General features: G+C 49.1%; 1 pseudogene; it reads left to right on the plus strand.

Annotated features, from left to right (window-relative positions):
• The first annotated feature begins 4081 nt into the window (after positions 1-4081).
• The window catches only part of LOC132342041 (serine/threonine-protein kinase PAK 3-like), a 56486-nt pseudogene continuing 46259 nt past the window's right edge, over positions 4082-14308 (plus strand).

The following is a 14308-nucleotide window of genomic DNA, read 5'->3' on the forward strand; positions in this document are numbered from 1 at the left end:
GCAGCAAACTTATCCATGGACATCAGCACAAAGCTGGGACACCTGGCTTGGTGACACAATTCCCATAAGGTCAGGTTTATTCCCTGCTCTCTTGCCACAGCAGAGGACTCAGTGTCAGAGCCTCTGCAGAAGCGTGGAGGGCAGGGCTTGGGCAGGTTGTGCCAGTGCAGGATTTGAACTAAAGGCACCAGGAAGCACCAAGCCTGCAGACGGGAACTCAACTCTTCTCATCTCCCTTCCTGCCAGAGGCAGGCTCAGAGCAACCATCTCACACCTCTCTAAACCAATTTGGGCTCTGTCCTTACCAAGCTCCTCGGGCTCCCGGGAATCATTCCCGCAGCTCTCGGTGCCAGGCAAAGCTCCCTCTGCTGCAGCTCTGTCCACAGACTGCCCTCCTGAAGACTCAGGGGCAACATGAATATTCCCCTTGAAAGAGAAACAGAAAGAAAGAAACATTTCTCACCACTTACACAAAACACCTGGTCCAACCACTTCATGGCTCACACACTTAATCTCTTGTTCCTGACGAGAACTCTGGGCCCCAAAGGCCTTCAACAGTTAAAAAGATTTGACTTCTCAAACACAGTCCAAAAGCTGTCAAAGCTGACAGTGTTGAGCGTGGGGGTGACACTGAACACATGGAATGGCTGCTAAGGAAGGAGTCCTGCCAGCTCCTGGCACAGGGATGTGCTCCTCCGTCCACAGCCCTGAGCACAGCAGTCTCATCCAGGCTGCAGCTTGGCAGGGACATTGTGGGAACACACATCTCTTCCCACAGAGATGCCCAAGAGCAAGGGGACTGAGCTCTGGAACATGGACAGCAAGACTGGCCAGTTTGCCCAGCTGAGAATTTCCCAGATGGAAACTGCACTGCAGGTACCAGCTTACTGAGAGGACAAGAAAGCTGCAGCTCCAGCCCAGCCCCAGCCATGGCTCTGGGGGTGCCTACAGGCACGGCAGGGCTCATACAGCAGCAGCAGCTGCAGCCCAGCTTTTGCTTTGCCTTGGCCTTCCCACCCAAAAGAGGCACAGCCCACATCTGCTGCTGGAACAGAGGCACCTCTGGCATGCCCCTCCCTGCACGGGACACTTGGCCTTCAGTGCCAATTCTCCAAACACTCTTCTCTTCTTTTCCCATCAAACAAAGCCTCTTAGAACCTACAAAGTTTCCACCTCCTCACCACAGATGCCCCTGAACCAGGGATTCTTCCCAGGAAAATAATCACCCAAATGTGGCCAACACAGGCTCACACCTATTTGTCCTTACTCAGGGGGGAGACTTTTCATTCCTTCTTCCTTAGGAAGTCTTGCTTTACCAAGCAAATCTTTCCCTATCCATTCACAGCTGAACTCAAGAGGCCTTTGCTTCTCAGCCATGCAACAACATTCACAAGCTCTCAGTCCAGCCCCTTTCTTCCCTGTCCAATGCAGTTACCTGAGCAGAGGGAGCAAGCATCATCTCCAGCGTCTCAAGCACCATGTCCAGATCTGGCGGTGGCAATTCCTCTTCCCCAGGAGTATTCCACAGCCATCTGGGGACTGTCCATGCTGCAAAAGCAGCACTGCCAGCTGGAGTGCTGGGGGCGGAAGTGTCTGGAGTGGCTGCAAGAATCCAAACACATTGGTCAGGCTCCACGATGTGTCTTTGGGACACAGAGCTCTAGTGCTGCCTTGGATCAAACTTCACAGGAAGCACACAGCAACCTCAATTCTAGAAATGTATTCAGACTTCCAGGGGATTGGAGGAGGGAGTTCTTCCTCTTAAAAATATTTCTCCTAATTGACATGTACATAGATTAAAGCATACATTGTAAATGTGATATAGACACAGACACACACTCATGAACACCTTATAATCACAGCCTTTTGCATTTTCCCAGCAGCTTTGGGATTTGGCTATATTTGGTTTCTCATGACAAAAGACCACAGAAAGTGGATTCCCCCAGGAAGAGCCCAGATCTGCAGACATGCATGCTAAACTTGAACTGTGAGTTTATTTTAAAACCAGCCTTGTGGGTGAGGCTGTATTCTGCAGCTGTAGCTGTTGTGGGGCACGCAGAGCTCATTTCAAAGACACAGCTTGATTTGCAGGGCAGACAGTCTTAAACATCTGCAATATCCTATCACCATCCTAGTTTGGCTTCATTCTAAGAAATGGGAGAGTGCACCTAACACTGACCACTTGTTAAGCAGTATCTTTCACCCTGCCCTTGTACCCCTACAGAGAGGCAGTCTGGAAAATGCCCAGAACACCCTCCAATTTTGCAGCAAGGACAGGAGAAGCAGGCAGGAGAATCTTTCTGTTTTCAAGGTCCCTCTTCCTAGCTGACTTGACACTTTCTTCCTGATTCTCACTTGAGATCTACCCATGATAGAGCACTGCAGGAAAACTCTTTAAAGGGTCATTAACCAGGACCTGCTTGGAAAGAAAGGGTAGAAACTCTTTCCCTACCTGATGGGCTGCAGGCTGGCAACTGCTGCTCTGAAGATGTGCAGCTGCTTCTCTCTGGAGAGGCCACTGAATGGCTATGATGTTCTACAGGAACCAGAGGAATGATGAGCTCAGGTTGGCATTTAAGCTCCATGGGAATCAGAGGAATGATGAGCTCACAGTTTAGATGAAATTTGCCTGTGCTTGCTTCCTCCGATGAAACTCCAAGAAGTCCAGATGTGGCAAACACCTTCTTGGGAGCAGCTAGGAATACCTCAGAGTCCTGACCACCTGCACTTAGCCTGGAAGGGCCTGGAGGCAGCTCAAAATCCTCAGGTGAGCCAGCACTGAGTTCCTGGTATGAGAGCACTGTGTAGCAGGGAGGGAAGGAAAAAGGAAGCAAAGGGAAGACTGGGTCACTACTGGTTTCTGGGTGTGTTTCCCATGGTAGCAACTGTCAGGCAAGACAAAAGCTCCCATCCCCCCAAGCAGGATGAGAAAGTAGAAGAAAAAAACCAGCCAACATGGTCTGGGGCTATTCAGCTAGCAGTTCCTTGTCAACTGAGCTCCCCCCTATTCGTTCAACTGTCTGGGAAACCTGTCCTGCTGCTGCTCATTGGCAGGGGCCAGCTGCCAGAAACCCAATTGCCAGGTCTTTTCCCCACTGCTCCAGAGGGACAGGAGGCTCCCTCCAGCTGGGCGTGAGCAGGACTGAGCCCTCAGCTCATGCACTCACAGAGAGCTCCCCAAGCATCCCAGGGCAGGGCAAGGAGCAGGGCCAGCCACAGCGCATGGCTGGGCCAGCTGCAGCCGAGCGAGCCAGGCTGTGGTGAGCGCAGCCGCAGCAGAACCGTCCCGCAGACCCAGCAGCCCGGCACAGGCGGCACAGCTCCCGGGCCCTGCCAGCAGAGCTGCCTTGCCCAAGGACAGCCCCTGTGCCGCCCAGGGCAGCTGTGCTGAGCAGCCCTAGCACGGGCAGGGCCTGCTCCTGCCCCGCCGGGCAGTGCCCACGGCCACAGCCCACGCCGCCCGCAGCTCCCACCCTGTCTCACCGGCTCTGGGCAGCTGCCTGGTGGGGAAGGAGGGCGCCGCCCGCTCATTGTGGAGCTGCTGGAAGCGGCTGGGCTGGCGGCTGCGCACCTCCAGCCTCGCTGCCAGCCGCTGCCTGTTGGCACGGGTCAGGCGCTTGATGCGGAGCAGGAGGTCGGGGCGGTCGCGCCGAAAGTTGGGGTTCCTGAAGTGGAGCCAGCCCCCGGTATCGGCCAGCTAATCTGAGCCAAACCAGCCCAGCACCTTTTGGAAGCCGTAGAGGTTGAGCTGCCGCACAAAGCTGCCAAATTGAGTGGCTTGGAAAGAGTCCGGTACCTGCCCCGCCCCATCAGCGCCCGCCCCGTGGGCGTCGCTCGAGCTGAGCCGCTCTCCCTCGAAGAGGGAGCGGTCGATGAGCAGGCCCTGGGCCCGGCTGTCCCAGCGCACGGAGTGGACGTGGGGTCTGTTCGCCAGGCGCCACAGCTTGGCGGGGAAGGTGCTGGCGCTGAGCCCGGCGGGCAGAAGTAGCTCCGCCATGGCGCCGATCGCCGACTGCCGCCACAACGCCCGCAGCGTAACGGCCGCAGCGGCACCGGCGGCGCGCGGCCTGAGGGGGGCGCTATGCTTAGGCCCGTGCACACCCTGAGCGGCCCCGGGGCTGGCCGGGCTCGGCTCCACACGGCACAGCACGGCTGGGTAGGTAATGGCAGGACTTGGTGAGGGCAGGGCAAGCAGGGAAGGGCAGGGCAGGAGACTGGGAGCAGTGATAGGCTCTGTCCCCACACTGCCTGGGGTTCCAGTGGTGACAGAGAGGAAGGACATTGCTTTGTCTTGGCTGGGGAAAGGATGAAAAGGGGGATTAGAGCACATTCATTTGATCTCCTTTTCAGCAGACTAGCTGGTTTTATCTCACCATGTCTGCCTGTCTTTGGCAGGGTTGGCATATTTCTCGTGATTTGGAGTCAGCTGCAGCAGCAGGAAGGGGCAGCAGTTTTGTCAGCATTGATATCAAAGCCAAAGTGCTGCCCCATGGACGGATGTTGCTTTATGCAAGGGATTTCTGGCCTAGAGTTGTAGCGAACTCACTCCAGTGTCTTCCCAAACAGTGCTGCCTTTTTCGTTCCTCAGGAATCACTGCTTCTTTTTCTTCCCCCAGTCTGGGGAGAGTTCCATGCAATTGCCTCCTACAGCCAACTCTTGTCACTGTGGACTGACAAAGGAGATCTTGCAATGGAGAGAGACTCCCTAGAGCTGCTGTGGAGAGCTGAAGGGGGAAGCTTTGTCCCTTAGTCTAGAAGTGTTGTTGGGGAGCTGCTTGTGCTCTGGGGGACAGACACCAATTATGTTTATCCAAGCCTTGCAGGTTCATTGCTGAGCTTCCTGACACACCACAGAGACTTTGGGGTTGTTGTGCTGGCAAACAAATTTCAGTCTGGGGACTTTTGGAAATGCTTCAATTATTCTTTCTTTTTTTTTTTTTTTTTTTTTTTCTCCTTTTCTGCAGAAATATTGTCATCATCTATTGCTTCCAGAGAATCTTTTCCTACTTGTAAGGGAATTTCCTTTTGCTGCCCTCCCAGATCAGACCAATTCCCAGGGCTCCTTCCCAAACTGTGGTGTAGCCCATGGCGTCCACTCTCCAGCTGGAACAGAAGAAAGCACAGAGGTTTCTGTTGTGGGAGGGGAGCTTCTCTTTCCTGCCTGCTTTCCCTTTGGGACACGTTGGTGGGTGCTCATTTGGTAAAGACAGGTTTAAATTGAAGCAGTTGAGTTTCAAACTGCTCCCTCCTCAAGCTCTTCTGTGGGTATCCTTGGAAAAAAGGCCTCTTGGTGGGAGCTCCCAGTGGCAGGTTAAGGCAGGAGGTTGATATTTCAGGGTTGTGACTGCTGAAAGCAATTGATTACTGGAAGTGTCCAGAGCTGGGAGTGGCTCCTTTTCTCACCTGCCTGCAGCAAAAGAAGTTGCAGAGTAGGAATTTCATTTGTGGAGATGGCCACCAGGGGTGTTGGCCAAGAGATGGGCTGGTGGAGAGGCAGCACTTGTGCTAAAGTGGCTGTGTGTTTGTTTTGATGGTGGGGGGGGTCAGAGATGCAGACACAGACAACAGCAGAAGGAACAGTGTAATTTACTGTAATGCAAAAGTGCAAAAAAGAGTCAGGAAAGGATAAGCTAAGCAATGCACCTCAGCATTATGCCAAAAGGTTGCCTCTAGTGATTAAGAAGGATACATCACCAGATACCTCAATCCTTTCCCCTTCATCCAGAACTGCACATCAGCTGGGGGAAGCTGTCCCAGTCAAGGCCTGCAGAGCCATGGCCGGGAACTAGGAAATCCTGTGGTGCCTCCACCTTTGCCAGCCTCAAGGCTTCCAACTGCACTGTGAGAGTAGCCCAGCTTTGGTAGTGCTGGACGAGCAATGTGCCAGAGCTCCTGCTGGGAGGGACATCTGGTTTTTTTCTTCTCTTTGTTTTCTCCCTGAGCTTGCCCAGGGCTCTAGGAGGAACCAAGGCCAGGTGTGGCCTTGTCCGGTTTCCTCATGATACGTAGAACATTTGGTTGGAGAGGTCATCTAGAGAGCAGCTTTGACTCAGATCCTGTTGTTGAGGCTTCAGTCAGGGTCTGTTGTTCAGGCCTTAGTCCTTCAGTATTTGGTGGTGCAAATCAATGCTCTGCAGAGCTGGAAACAAACAAGTCTGTCTTTAGCACATTTGAGACAGGGAACAGGATTAGCCCTGCACGGCCAGGCTAGGGCCAAGAGCAGAAGGCCAGCACCCTGCATTTGCCCGCTGGCAGCCCTCCAGAGCAAGAAGCCACTGCTGTCCAGGGGCTGAGGTGCCTGAAGCTGCCTCCCTGCTGTGCAGCTCTGCAGAGCCCACAGAGCGCAGGGTCCTGGGCAGCCAGGGAAGCCCGGCTGCCTTGGGGCACAAGGAGTGTCCCAGAGAGAAGCTGCTGCCCTTTGCTTTGGAACTGTTTCTCAGAGTCTTGTCATTAATCCACAGTGTCTGACGTGTTTTCCTTTTGTCTCCCAAATTTAACACAGCTTTTTGAGAAAATTGGCTGATGTAGCTTCTGCTGCTGGTGGTGCTTTTGTCTGCAGGTGAGGGCAGGTGATTTGAACCAAGGACGGAGTCCATTGTTAACACCCCAGCTCTGCCTAGTCAGGAAACCATTCACAACTGGGCTACTGAGCAGTAGGTTTTTTTCCCCTAGCTTTTGGAAAGCTACAACCTTAAGAAACCCAAGAGATTTTCCTCCAGGAGGATAGCAGCAGTAGCATGATGCCAATTTTTCCACCTCTTTTCTGTAGCTTTGGTGCTTTAAAGAGTTCTTCAATACCCAAATGGAATGAAAGGACCTGTGGTAATGTTATTTGAGAGCTCTGTGTTGTGCCTTGCCACATAAGTGTTCATGACAAGCTGGACATCCCATTCATGGCTCTGTCCAGTGAAATTCATCCCAATTCTGTGCAAACAGCAGTTACTATATTACATTTTACGTACATAATCATTGATTTTCCTGGAATAAACATACATCTCATAATCATTTTTCCCAAATCATTAATGTGATTCCTCCACTCTGTCCATGTGATCTTCCGTCCCAAGGGTCTCTTTGTTGGTCCCTAATGGTCAGTGACCCCCAAGTCATAACTGACCACCCAAAAATCAGGTACTTCTTTCCAAAGTAGCAGAAAAGTTGGCATAACTGGGCTTACTTCAGGTTTACTCTCCTGTTCTTTTTGTTTAAAGTTCAACATGGTCCCAGATTAAGCATTGTGCAGTTCCATAGGCCATTGATTTTTGAAGAATAAGCATTGTATCAGCCCACCAGTTGTGCAAACAGCTCTTCATCCGGTAAAAAGGTCGATCATGTGGTGATAACTCTTCATAGAAAATACTAGTAAATTTTTTTTGTAATGCCACTATTCAATCAGAGTATTGGTTTGGTTTGGAGGTTGGCTGTGGTTTTGTTGGTTTTGGTTTGTGTTTCTATTTTAAGATGGGAAACTAGTGTTCAGCAGGCCAGACATTTTCGGCAGCTAACCAGATTCTGGGAGTTCCTGTGCAGACCTAGAGAGGCTGTGCATTCTCCCTGCTTTGTGTTTTCAAAAGAAATTGGACAAAGCCCTGAGCAATCTGTCATGGCTGATGCAGTGTTGAGGAGGAGGCTGGGATAAAGACTTCGTGAGGTCCTTTCCCACCTCATTATGTGATTCCAGTTCACGACTTCAGTTTGAGTGTTCCTAGCACAGCGGCAGACTCTGCTAAGTCTGGTCTAACAGCAGCCAGTTCCATTCCCCTAGACTGCCCTTTGGAGTCCTTAACTACCCACAAGAGTAAAGGAACTCAATGTAGGGAGTCAGGCTTGCAGGAGGATGCTCCTTGGCAATTAGGGACCCACCGCATGACTCAATGATATCAGCCCATTGTGAGATGCTCTGCCCAGGGGAGAGGAGCTAAGCATCCCCTCCTGGATATAACCTGGGGTTTGGGACAGAACAAGCTGCCCTTAACCCACTGGTTTCCAGAACCACAAGAGCTACCAGATCTTTTCTACGGGATCACCACTTCAACAAGACCATCTCATCTGGACTGCTACCACCACCAAAACTAGCAGAGTGTCAGGTTGTATTCTGATTCTGTCAGTGGTTTTTCTTTTGTATTATTTCGTGTATTTTTTTCCCCCTTTTCCTAATAAATTGTATTTTTGAGTTGGAGTCTTTCACTGGTTTTGCTTTCAAACCAGAACAAAATGACATCAGCTTTTTAGCATTTTACAGTAACAGAGTTATCTTCTGGTCCATCAACATGTAGCTCACATTTGTTTACTTAACTGAATCTTGGGGGTTAGAGCTACCAGTTGGTCACAAGTACTGCACTGAGAACTAAATTTGGCTTTTTCCTTTCAGTTTCTGAATACCTGCAGTAATGACAAAATTGTTCTGCAGGTACCTAGAGTTTTGCCTGCTGGTTTGTTTTTTTTTTTTTAATGCAACCTTTCGATCTCTGAAATCAACATAACAAATAGCTATTAAACAGAAAGCAGGAAGAATGATGGACCTTCAGTGCAGTGAATGTGAACACAGATTTCAAATATGTGATCACTTTACAAAGTGAATTTGATGTTAATTAGGGGAGTAGAAAAATACAACAGGAAAAACAGTATTTATGAACCAAAATAAAAATGTGTGAGAAGTAATGAGAGTGGTCACTATTAATGTTCAAAGTATGACGCAGTGCTGCTGAAATAGTGAATGTAGAGCTGCAATGAGATTCTCATGGAAAAGCAGTGTGGAGTCTCATTTGGAAAGTCCTTCAAGAAAAGGCAAAGAAAACCACAGAGAAAGAAAAAACCTTAAAAGAGAAAGGTTGCTAACCTTACAGTGACAGGACAGAGGGCAAAAATTACTCTCTGATCACATTGACTTGCCAATTTAAAATATACTGGAATTAAATCCTTAAGATTTAAAAACAGCAAAGTCACAGATGCTAGAACTGGTTGCAATATAATAATAGATTTCTTTGTTGTGAGTGTATATAACATTTGAAAATTATTCACCAGGGAGTGTCATTAGCTGTTTTCTAATGAAAAAACCTCTGCTCTCTTCAGCAGTAGTTGAGAGATTATATCTTTTAAAATGAACATTTAGACATTGAATTAGAAAGAAGATAAAAATGACTGTTTTGAGGAAAATATTAATGAAAGTGTTTATTTTACACATCTGAAGCAGAATGTCAGTAGTTAACAAATCCTAATGAAAATGAAAATCATCTGGAATAAGCCAGTCCAGACATAACTAAATGACCAAATAACCAGCGAACCAACCAAAGAACCCACAAACAGACTAACTGAAGACACTGAGCTCTCTGAAACTATTTCAGGGCATTGCCAGCTGTCCCTGCCTAGCTGGTGGCTTCTGGTGACCTTTCCAGGCCTGTCTCCATGGTTACAGCTGCTCCTGGGCTGGTCCTGCTTTTCAGAATGAATTTTGATTCCTTATTTTAAGGAGGGTTTCTGCTTATAGATCTCCTTAGTTTGATTTCTGCTTTGTCCTAATCCATTTCTCTCTCATTGACGGGAGGGATCTTGGAGGGGAGCTGTGTCAAAAGCCTTATGGAAATCCAGGTAAGTCAGCAGACAGCTCTGACACATCTTCCAGGATAACCATGTGGTGCACAGCACCCGCTTTCTCAGAAGCTCTTCCACCATCACAGCTGCAGCAAGATTTCCTGTGTGAGGAGGTGTTGCCAAAATGGTCCTGGGGCTCCAGAGGCTCTCAGCTGATGGTGGGGTGTGGGGGTCAGGCAAAGGCATTAGAAGCAGGAGGAAGCAGGAACTTTGTCAGAGAAAAAGAATTTATTTACTTTTCCTTGGCTAAAGAGTTCCTGGAATCTTGCTAGTGCCACCATCAAAGCAGCCTCTTGCTGGGCTAAGGAGAATCCTGGGATCTGGAGGCTCTCCTCTTTTGGGCATGCTGGGAATCCCTGAGAGAGTAGTTCCTGGCCTGGCCAGGAGCAGAGGGGCTGCAGATGCTGCCCTGGGCAGATGGACTGCCACAGCTGGTTGCTCTGGGTCCTCCTGGGGCTGGTCCCACTCTACTGGGTCAGGCACAGGTTGGGGACAGCCGTGACTCCCTCGGAGGCTGGCCTGTGACATTCCAGCTTCCTCCTCCATGTTGAAGCTTGCGGGGCCGGGGGCAGGAGTTCTCTTCTGCAAGCTAGTGCAGTTGGAGCTGCTGGAGCTGGTGCTGGCCACAGGCCTGTTGTCCTCTCTGGTGTGAGCAGCCTCTGGGCCTCCTCGCTGCCCTGGTTCACAATGGCACTGATGATGCCATGGACCAGTGGTGCTGTGTGCCCGCTGAGGAGAGGCTGCAGCACCTCCACCAAGGCCTCTGCATTTGGACCATGGGCACAAAGGCTGTGCAGGATGGAGGCCTCTGCAGCCTCTGCCCTCCACCTCTGGTCCCCATAGATTTCTGCCAGCCTCTGGCAAAGCCAGGGCTGCACTGAATCCAGAAGGTGCTGTTGTTGTTGGACCAGTCCTGCCCACACCTGGGGCAGAAGGCTATCTACAGGCTCTGGCTCTGCATCCCTCTGCTCAGCTCGGGACAGTGCTCCCTGTGGGGAAGATGGAGGAGACATGAAATGGCCATGAGGGCTATGGAGGAGACATGAAAAGGCCATGGAGGCTATTTTCAGCAAGGTGGAGGGGAGCTCTCCCTGCCTGTCTGTTGGTCTGTAGCAACTCTCCAGGAGCTCTCCCTGCCTGTCTGTTGGTCTCTGGTGACTCTTCAGGATAGCATATGGCAAATTGTATGTAATCCTGTCCACCCTGCTCAGAAAATCTGACAGTCTCTAGTGGACTGCTGCAGAGAGGGCACGCTGGATTTCTTTTTGCCCACCGCAGGATACAGCCTAGGCAGAGCCGGTGGTGATAGGGCAGAGCAGAAGCCACGTCATTCTGAGTGTTCTGACAGATGGGGAAACTCCACTCTGTCTCTGTGGCCATGTCTGCCTGTTGCAGCAGGAGGGGAGAGATGAGGACCAGGCACGCTTGGCAGGAGTCAAGGATCAAGCCAGTCTGAACCCAAGCTCGGCTGGCACCAAAATTCAAATAGTGAAGCATGAGACTTCATATCTATCCCCCAGTGATGTCACAATCCACCATGCAATGGTGGATGCCACAGGGGGACATCTAGCACCTGAATATAAACAGAAAGGAGTACAAGGTCACAAACCACTCCCGTGTGACATCATGATCCACCACCCAGCGATGTTATCCTCCACCATCCAGTGACATCACAATGGGATGTCATGGCACACCTTCATTCCCTCACACCTTGGCACACATGTCTGGGACTACTGGCAGACATTGCTTTTTAGTATAAGAAAGTAATGAATTAGCCTTCTGATATCAATGGAGTCAGATGCATCATTTCTCCCCCTCGTCGGGGTTGCCTTGATTTACTAGAGTGCCCTGCCCAGCCAGGGCTCTCTGGTCCAGAGCAGCAGCAGCACCAGCACCGTTCAACCCGCTCCTGCCTTAGCTTCCCCTGGGACACAGAAGCCTCTGGAAATCAGCACTGCCAGTCACGTTCCCAGCCTGGAGCGGCTGCTGCTGGCGGGCAGATGCTGCAAGTTCGACTGCTTCCAGAGGGGCAGAGGTGCAGACTAACATGAACAGGAGTCCTGGGAATGTCCAATAAATATGCGAAAATGTGGGAGGATTTGTTAGGAATCATTACAGCTGTTAAACCAATACTGCCTTTTCTCCTGGTTCTGTGCAATGCCTTGAGCCCTTCTCTGACCCCAGCAGTCACCCCTGGCTGCATTCCCTGGTTGCTATCAGTTGCACCTCAAAGCAGGGTTTTGTGGGCTCCAAGTTCCAGCTTTCAGGCTGGAGCACCAAGCTGTGTTGTTCCTCATGAGTGACTGTTCTGTCACCATGTCACTGTGCTTGGAGCTACCACATTTGCTACAAAGTAGGACACAGAAAGCAGAGAATAAAATGGCTTGTAAACTCTTTGGTGGGAACTGGATTGCTAGAGCTTTCAGTTCCTTTCTTTTGAAGAAAAAACTTCATTTTCTGAATGGGGGATGAAGTGTGTTTAGCAGGGCTTTGGGGAGTGTTTTTTGTGTTTGAAACTGATTCCTCATCTCTGATCTAGAAGAAAACATGGTCACCCTCTGAAAAGTTAAATTTTGGAGATGATGACATTAATAAGCAGGAAAAGTGATGCCTGTAATTTCAAAGAAATTGATCGTTCCAGGCATCTAGTCAAGCATTTCTTGTGAACTGTCCTGCCTTTCAGTCTGACGCCCACAGAGGATTTGCATTAGGACAACGTGCAGTCTCCCAGATTCCACAGCCTGAGTTTGGCCAGCTGCTCCCTCCACTGCACTTTGTGGGCTCTTGCACTGGTGTTGGGGGTTAATGCTGGCCAAAAGTCAATGTACCCACAAAAAAATCATTCACTCCTGGCTTTGGCTGCAGCTGGGATGAGCCCGGCAGCTCTGATGGGAAAGAGCCCCCGACCCTGCCGGGAAGGGGCTCAGCAGTCCCTGCAGCTCCCCTCGGAAGGCAGAAAGAAAGAAAGAAAGCTTCCTGCACCTTTTTTCCTCTCTTGGATATGTTGTCCCAGAGGCGTCACCAGCTTTTCTAATTGGCTAAGCAATTTTTTGCTAAGGGCCTATTTTCAGAGCCAGTCAGTGATTGGTTTTGCCTGCATGGAGAAAGCTTATAGCAGCTCCTCAGAGAAATGCCACTTTGGTGGCTGCCTTCTTTCCTCCTCTCCAAAAATTAAGCCATGCAAAACTAACAAAACTGGCCAGTGGTGGTCCGGGGGCTGGGGAGCCTGGAGGCTTAGAGAAAACTTGAAAAACTCATGTAGAGCCATTCAAAAATCTCATGAGGCTTCATATCCAGACACACAGCTAAAGCCCAGTTATTTCTTCACTCTTTTTCTTTTGAACTGAGAAAGGAAGTCACAGATGATGGGGTTTCTATTCCACATCTATTAGAATAGACAGCTATCTCTTTTAAATGCTGCTTAAGATTGTCAAATCAGCACTTAAGATTGTCAAATCAGCACTTCTATGACCATTCATTTTGCAAAACTTAAGATTGTCAAATCAGCACTTCTATGAGAATTCATTTTGCAAAACTCACTTTTGAGTAACAGTTGTAGATTAAAACAATAACATATCTCTGTATAAATTAAATCCTATTCTAAGGAAATGAGTAGCCTAGGAGGTAATCTACAAAAGAAACCAACAAGCATCTTTGAAATGAAATGCAAAATGTTACTGCTACTCCTGCTGTCTGAAATACCTTTGAAATACCTTTGAAATAAATTTAACAAGAGCCTTAGAATGTACAAGTCAAGCTTCAGAAAAATCAAATCGTGTCAAAGGAAATTCTGTAAAGCAATGAAAAGCTCATGTGTTTGCATCTCAAGATGCGTCAAGGGAAATATAGGTTGGATATTAGGAAAAAGGCTTTTACAGAAAGGGTGATAAAGTTCTGGATTAGTCTGCCCAGGGAGGTGCAGGAGTCACCATCCCTGCATGTGTTTAAAACAAGACTGGATGTGGCACTCAGTGCCATGGTTTAGTTGAGGTGTTAGGGCATGGGTTGGACTCGATGATCTTTAAGGTCTCTTCCAACCTAGTAATTCTGTGAATTCTGTGAATTCTGTGCATTTTCCTTATAACTTTGGGATTTTATCCTTAAAAATTGCAACATTTCTAGATCAGTCTATTTGCAAAGTGTTTATCCTAATAAGTTTAGACACATTTCCCCTTTGATTACAAATAAAGCATCGCACCTTCAAGGCATATAGTCTTGAACCATGGTGTCGGGTATGCACTGGTGACGTTGTGCTCATTGCCTCAAACAAGGTGAGTGCAAACATGTAAATCCCCCCAAGCATGTCAGCATGCAAGCTGTTATCCAACTGCACAAACACCTTCTCTCCTAACCAAATTAGTGCCTCTGTGTTTGCTTTCAGGAGCTTAGAATGCTCTTTTTAGGACTTTTAAAACAAGCAGCGTCTTGGGATTTTTTCAAATGTCACCAATATTAAAGTCTGCGTGGCAGCGAAGTTGCCTTGTGTCTGATGCAGGAAGCTAGCAGGAGGCTGTCACACAGGGATTGGCAAAACTATGTATAGAAGCCGGTGCCTTGGGGTTTCCTCTGCATGGTATATTTGTTCCTTGAAGACTTTTGATTTGAAATTGAGTCAGAGTTAGTCAGCGAAAATAAATAGGAAGGTGCTAATTGACATGGGCTAATCAACAGTTCCAATTAATTTAAACATGTTTTTGAGATGATGATGCATCTTCAATGA

This window comes from Haemorhous mexicanus, chromosome Z, assembly GCF_027477595.1.
Source record: "Haemorhous mexicanus isolate bHaeMex1 chromosome Z, bHaeMex1.pri, whole genome shotgun sequence".
In the NCBI taxonomy this organism is placed as follows: Eukaryota; Metazoa; Chordata; class Aves; order Passeriformes; family Fringillidae; genus Haemorhous; species Haemorhous mexicanus.